This window comes from Scyliorhinus torazame, chromosome 4 (genome assembly GCF_047496885.1).
Source record: "Scyliorhinus torazame isolate Kashiwa2021f chromosome 4, sScyTor2.1, whole genome shotgun sequence".
In the NCBI taxonomy this organism is placed as follows: domain Eukaryota; kingdom Metazoa; phylum Chordata; class Chondrichthyes; order Carcharhiniformes; family Scyliorhinidae; genus Scyliorhinus; species Scyliorhinus torazame.
The window spans coordinates 7,290,647-7,297,059 of NC_092710.1; the positions used below are offsets into that span (position 1 = coordinate 7,290,647).

Below are 6,413 nucleotides of genomic sequence, written 5' to 3' on the forward strand. Positions count from 1 at the left end.
AGGAGGTTACAGAGATAGGGAGGGTGCTGGGACTGGAGGAGGTTACAGAGATAGGGAGGTTGCTGGGACTGGAGGAAGTTAGAGCGATAGGGAGGGTTGTGGGGGCTGGAGGAGGTTACAGAGATAGGGAGGGTGCTGGGACTGGAGGAGGTTACAGAGATAGGGAGGGTGCTGGGACCATGCTGTGTCTGTTACGTGGACAGTTCCGCAGTGTGTCTGAAGAAGTTTTATTGGGGATATTGAACATTAAATGCAATCTGTCCCAATGTCAGACCAATGTCTGTTTTACAGGAACAAGCGAAGTCTCAGGTATATAAATAATTGCCAGGCGACAGGGACTCTGGGGAAGCCCCACAAGTCGAGCAGCACGGTCACTCGCGCTGGCTGTTCACAGGGCGGCTTTCACCCTCCCATCCTGCCCGGCCGACTGGATCCGTTTCTCCATCTCCGGGCGGAAATGTCGGATTAAACCCTGAGACAGAGAGAGACACAGTTACACAGTGGGCAACACAGCGATCGGAGACCCGCTTGGGGGAGACGGGGGGGGGGGGGGGAGAGAGAGAGAGAGACAGTTACACAGTGGGCAACACGGCGATCGGAGACCCGCTTGGGGGAGACGGGGGGGGGGGGGGGGGGAAGAGAGACACAGTTACACAGTGGGCAACACGGCGATCGGAGACCCGCTTGGGGGAGACGGGGGGGGGGGGGGGGGGGAGGGGGGGAGAGAGAGACACAGTTACACAGTGGGCAACACGGCGATCGGAGACCCGCTTGGGGGAGGGGGGGGGTGGGGGGGGGGGAGAGAGACACAGTTACACAGTGGGCAACACGGCGATCGGAGACCCGCTTGGGGGAGGGGGGGAGAGAGAGAACACAGTTACACAGGGGGCAACACGGCGATCGGAGACCCGCTTGGGGGGGGGGGGGGGAAAGAGAGAGAGAGACACAGTTACACAGTGGGCAACACGGCGATCGGAGACCCGCTTGGGGGAGACGGGGGGGGGGGGGGGGGGAGAGAGAGAGACACAGTTACACAGTGGGCAACACGGCGATCGGAGACCCGCTTGGGGGAGGGGGGGGGTGGGGGGGGGGGGAGAGAGACACAGTTACACAGTGGGCAACACGGCGATCGGAGACCCGCTTGGGGGAGGGGGGGAGAGAGAGAGAGACACAGTTACACAGGGGGCAACACGGCGATCGGAGACCCGCTTGGGGGGGGGGGGGCGGGGAGAGAGACACAGTTACACAGTGGGCAACACGGCGATCGGAGACCCGCTTGGGGGAGACGGGGACGGGGGGGGGGGGGGGGGGGGGAGAGAGAGAGAGACACAGTTACACAGGGGGCAACACGGCGATCGGAGACCCGCTTGGGGGAGACAGGGGGGCGGGGGGGGAGAGAGAGACACAGTTACACAGTGGGCAACACGGCGATCGGAGACCCGCTTGGGGGGGGGGGGGGGGGAGGGAGAGAGACACAGTTACACAGTGGGCAACACGGCGATCGGAGACCCGCTTGGGGGAGACGGGGGAGACGGGGGGGGGGGGGGGAGAGAGAGAGAGACACAGTTACACAGTGGGCAACACGGCGATCGGAGACCCGCTTGGGGGAGACGGGGGGGGAAGGGAGAGACACAGTTACACAGGGGGCAACACGGCGATCGGAGACCCGCTAGGGGGAGACAGGGGGGGGGGGGAGGGGAGGGGGGGGGGGGAGAGAGACACAGTTGGCAACACGGCGATCGGAGACCCGCTTGGGGGAGACGGGAGGGGGGGGGGGGGGAAGAGGGGGAAAGAGAGAGAGACACAGTTACACAGTGGGCAACACGGCGATCGGAGACCCGCTTGGGGGAGACAGGGGGGGGGGGGGGGGGGGGAAAGAGAGACACAGTTACACAGTGGGCAACACGGCGATCGGAGACCCGCTTGGGGGAGGGGGGGGGGGGGGGGGGAGAGAGAGACACAGTTACACAGTGGGCAACACGGCGATCGGAGACCCGCTTGGGGGAGACAGGGGGGTGGGGGGGGGGGGGGGGGGGAAGAGAGACACAGTGGGCAACACGGCGATCGTAGACCCGCTTGGGGGAGACGGGGGGGGGGGGGGGGGGGGAAGAGGGGGGAAAGAGAGAGAGACACAGTTACACAGTGGGCAACACGGCGATCGGAGACCCGCTTGGGGGAGACAGGGGGGGGGGGGGGGGGGGGAAAGAGACACAGTGGGCAACACGGCGATCGTAGACCCGCTTGGGGGAGACGGGGGGGGGGGGGGGGGGAAGAGGGGGGAAAGAGAGAGAGACACAGTTACACAGTGGGCAACACGGCGATCGGAGACCCGCTTGGGGGAGGGGGGGGGGGGGGGAGAGAGAGACACAGTTACACAGTGGGCAACACGGCGATCGGAGACCCGCTTGGGGGAGACGGGGGGGGGGGAAGAGGGGGGAAAGAGAGAGAGACACAGTTACACAGTGGGCAACACGGCGATCGGAGACCCGCTTGGGGGAGGGGGGGGGGGGGGGGAGAGAGAGACACAGTTACACAGTGGGCAACACGGCGATCGGAGACCCGCTTGGGGGAGGGGGGGGGAGAGAGAGACACAGTTACACAGTGGGCAACACGGCGATCGGAGACCCGCTTGGGGGAGACGGGGGGGGGGGGGGGGGGGGGGGGAGGAAAGAGAGAGAGACACAGTTACACAGTGGGCAACACGGCGATCGGAGACCCGCTTGGGGGAGACAGGGGGGGGGGGGGGGGGGGGGGGGGGGGGGGAAAGAGAGACACAGTTACACAGTGGGCAACACGGCGATCGGAGACCAGCTTGGGGCAGACAGGGGGGGGGGGGGGGGGGAAGAGAGAGAGAGACACAGTTACACAGTGGGCAACACGGCGATCGGAGACCCGCTTGGGGGAGGGGGGGGGGGGGGGGGAGAGAGAGAGACACAGTTACACAGTGGGCAACACGGCGATCGGAGACCCGCTTGGGGGAGACAGGGGGGTGGGGGGGGGGGGGGGGAAGAGAGACACAGTTACACAGTCGGCAACACGGCGATCGGAGACCCGCTTGGGGAGACGGGGGGGGGGGGGGGGGGGAGAGAGACACAGTTACACAGTGGGCAACACGGCGATCGGAGACCCGCTTGGGGGAGACGGGAGGGGGGGGGGGGGGGGGAGAGAGAGAGACACAGTTACACAGTCGGCAACACGGCGATCGGAGACCCGCTTGGGGGAGACAGGGGGGGGGGGGGGGGGGGGGGGGGGGGGGGAAAGAGAGAGAGACACAGTTACATAGTGGGCAACACGGCGATCGGAGACCCGCTTGGGGGACACGGGGGGGGGGGAGAGAGAGAGACACAGTTACACAGTGGGCAACACGGCGATCGGAGACCCGCTTGGGGGAGACGGGGGGGGGGGGAAGAGAGAGACACAGTTACACAGTGGGCAACACGGCGATCGGAGACCCGCTTGGGGGAGACGGGGGGGGGGGGGGGGGAGAGAGACAGAGAGAGACACAGTTACACAGTGGGCAACACGGCGATCGGAGACCCCGCTTGGGCGAGACAGGGGGGGGGGGGGGGGGGGGGAAGAGAGAGACACAGTTACACAGTGGGCAACACGGCGATCGGAGACCCGCTTGGGGGAGACAGGGGGGGGGGGGAGGGAGAGACACAGTTACACAGTCGGCAACACGGCAATCGGAGACCCGCTTGGGGGAGACATGGGGGGGGGGGGGAAGAGAGAGAGAGACACAGTTACACAGTGGGCAACACGGCGATCGGAGACCCGCTTGGGGGAGACGGGGGGGGGGGGGGGGGGGGAGAGAGACACAGTTACACAGTGGGCAACACGGCGATCGGAGACCCGCTTGGGGGAGACGGGGGGGGGGGGGGGGGGAGGGAGAGACACAGTTACACAGTCGGCAACACGGCGATCGGAGACCGGCTTGGGGGAGACAGGGGTGGGGGGGAGAGAGAGAGACACAGTTACACAGTGGGCAACACGGCGATCGGAGACCCGCTTGGGGGAGACATTGGGGGGGGGGGGGGGGGGGGGGGGGGGAGAGAGAGAGAGAGACAGTTACACAGTGGGCAACACGGCGATCGGAGACCCGCTTGGGGGAGACGGGGGGGGGGGGGGGGGAAGAGAGAGAGAGACACAGTTACACAGTGGGCAACACGGCGATCGGAGACCCGCTTGGGGGAGACAGGGGAGGGGGGGAGAGAGAGAGAGAGAGACACAGTTAGACAGTGGGCAACACGGCGATCGGAGACCCGCTTGGGGGAGGGGGGGGGGGGGGGAGGGGGGGGGGGGAAGAGAGAGACACAGTTACACAGTGGGCAACACGGCGATCGGAGACCCGCTTGGGAGAGACGGGGGGGGGGGGGGGGGGGGGAAGAGAGAGAGATACACAGTTACACAGTGGGCAACACGGCGATCGGAGACCCGCTTGGGGGAGACATGGGGGGGGGGGGGGGGGGGAAAGAGAGAGAGAGAGAGACAGTTACACAGTGGGCAACACGGCGATCGGAGACCAGCTTGGGGGAGACAGGGGGGTGGGGGAGGGGGGAAGAGAGAGAGAGACACAGTTACACAGTGGGCAACACGGCGATCGGAGACCAGCTTGGGGGAGACGGGGGGGGGGGGGGGGGGGGGAGAGAGAGAGACACAGTTACACAGTCGGCAACACGGCGATCGGAGACCCGCTTGGGGGAGACGGGGGGGAGAGAGAGAGAGACACAGTTACACAGTGGGCAACACGGCGATCGGAGACCCGCTTGGGGGAGACAGGGGGGGGAAAGAGAGAGAGACACAGTTACACAGGGGGCAACACGGCGATCGGAGACCAGCTTGGGGGAGACGGGGGCGGGGGGGGGGAAGAGAGACACAGTTACATAGTGGGCAACACGGCGATCGGAGACCCGCTTGGGGGAGACAGAGGGGGGGGGGGGGGGGAGAGAGACAGGAGGGGGGAAGAGACAGGAGGGGGAAGAGACAGCAGGGGGGAAGAGACAGCAGGGGGGAAGAGACAGCAGGGGGGAAGAGACAGCAGGGGGGAAGAGACAGCAGGGGGGAAGAGACAGCAGGGGGGAAGAGACAGCAGGGGGGGAAGAGACAGCAGGGGGGAAGAGACAGCAGGGGGGAAGAGACAGCAGGGGGGAAGAGACAGCAGGGGGGGAGAGACAGCAGGGGGGGAGAGACAGCAGGGGGGAGAGACAGCAGGGGGGAGAGACAGCAGGGGGAAGAGACAGCAGGGGAAGAGACAGCAGCAGGGGAAGAGACAGCAGGGGAAGAGACAGCAGGGGGAAGAGACAGCAGGGGGGGAGACAGCAGGGGGGGGAGACAGCAGGGGGGGGGACAGCAGGGGGGGGAGACAGCAGGGGGGGGAGACAGCAGGGGGGGGGAGACAGCAGGGGGGGGAGACAGCAGGGGGGGAGACAGCAGGGGGGGAGACAGCAGGGGGGGGAGACAGCAGGGGGGGGAGACAGCAGGGGGGGGAGACAGCAGGGGGGGGAGACAGCAGGGGGGGAGACAGCAGGGGGGGAGACAGCAGGGGGGGGGAGACAGCAGGGGGGGGGGAGACAGCAGGGGGGGGGGGAGACAGCAGGGGGGGGGGAGACAGCAGGGGGGGGGGAGACAGCAGGGGGGGGGGAGACAGCAGGGGGAGACAGCAGGGGGGGGAGACAGCAGGGGGGGGAGACAGCAGGGGGGGAGACAGCAGGGGGGGGAGACAGCAGGGGGGGAGACAGCAGGGGGGGGAGACAGCAGGGGGGGGGGAGACAGCAGGGGGAGACAGCAGGGGGCGAGAGAGACAGGAGGGGGGGGGAGACAGGAGGGGGGGGGGAGAGACAGGAGGGCGGGGAGACAGGAGGGGGAGAGACAGCAGGGGGGGGGGGGAGACAGCAGGGGGGGAGACAGCAGGGGGTGGGGGAGACAGCAGGGGGGGGGGGGAAGACAGCAGGGGGGGAAGACAGCAGGGGGGGAAGACAGCAGGGGGGGGGGAAGACAGCAGGGGGGGGGGGAAGACAGCAGGGGGGGGGGGAAGACAGCAGGGGGGGGGAAAGACAGCAGGGGGGGGAGACAGGAGGGGGGGGACAGGAGGGGGGGGGGGAGGAGACAGGAGGGGGGTAAACGGGGAGGGGGTAGACGGGGAGGGCGAGGGGGCACGCTCCCGTGAGCAGGACGGAGCGGGGATCTACCTGCGCTGGCCACGCTGCCCCGTCACCCAGCGCACAGATGGTGTGTCCCTCGATCTGCTTGCTGATTTCCCAGAGCATGTCGATCTCGGCCACGCGAGCATTCCCCTTCACAAAACGCCACAACATCTGGTTCATCCAGTCAACACCTGGGCACAGGAGAGAGAGAGGGCGGGTTAGAGAGAGACAGAGAGAGAGGGGGAGAGAGAGGGAGAGAGAGAGAGAGAG

The 6,413-nt window shown here is 67.1% G+C and overlaps 1 long non-coding RNA gene across 1 annotated transcript; it reads right to left on the reverse strand.

The window, feature by feature from the left end:
- Positions 1 to 211: 211 nt before the first annotated feature.
- LOC140411550 (uncharacterized) lies at positions 212 to 6,413 on the reverse strand. Its single transcript, XR_011940860.1, has 2 exons — positions 6,189 to 6,413; positions 212 to 472 (listed from the first exon to the last, which is right to left on the reverse strand). It is a non-coding gene; the product is annotated as an uncharacterized lncRNA (long non-coding RNA).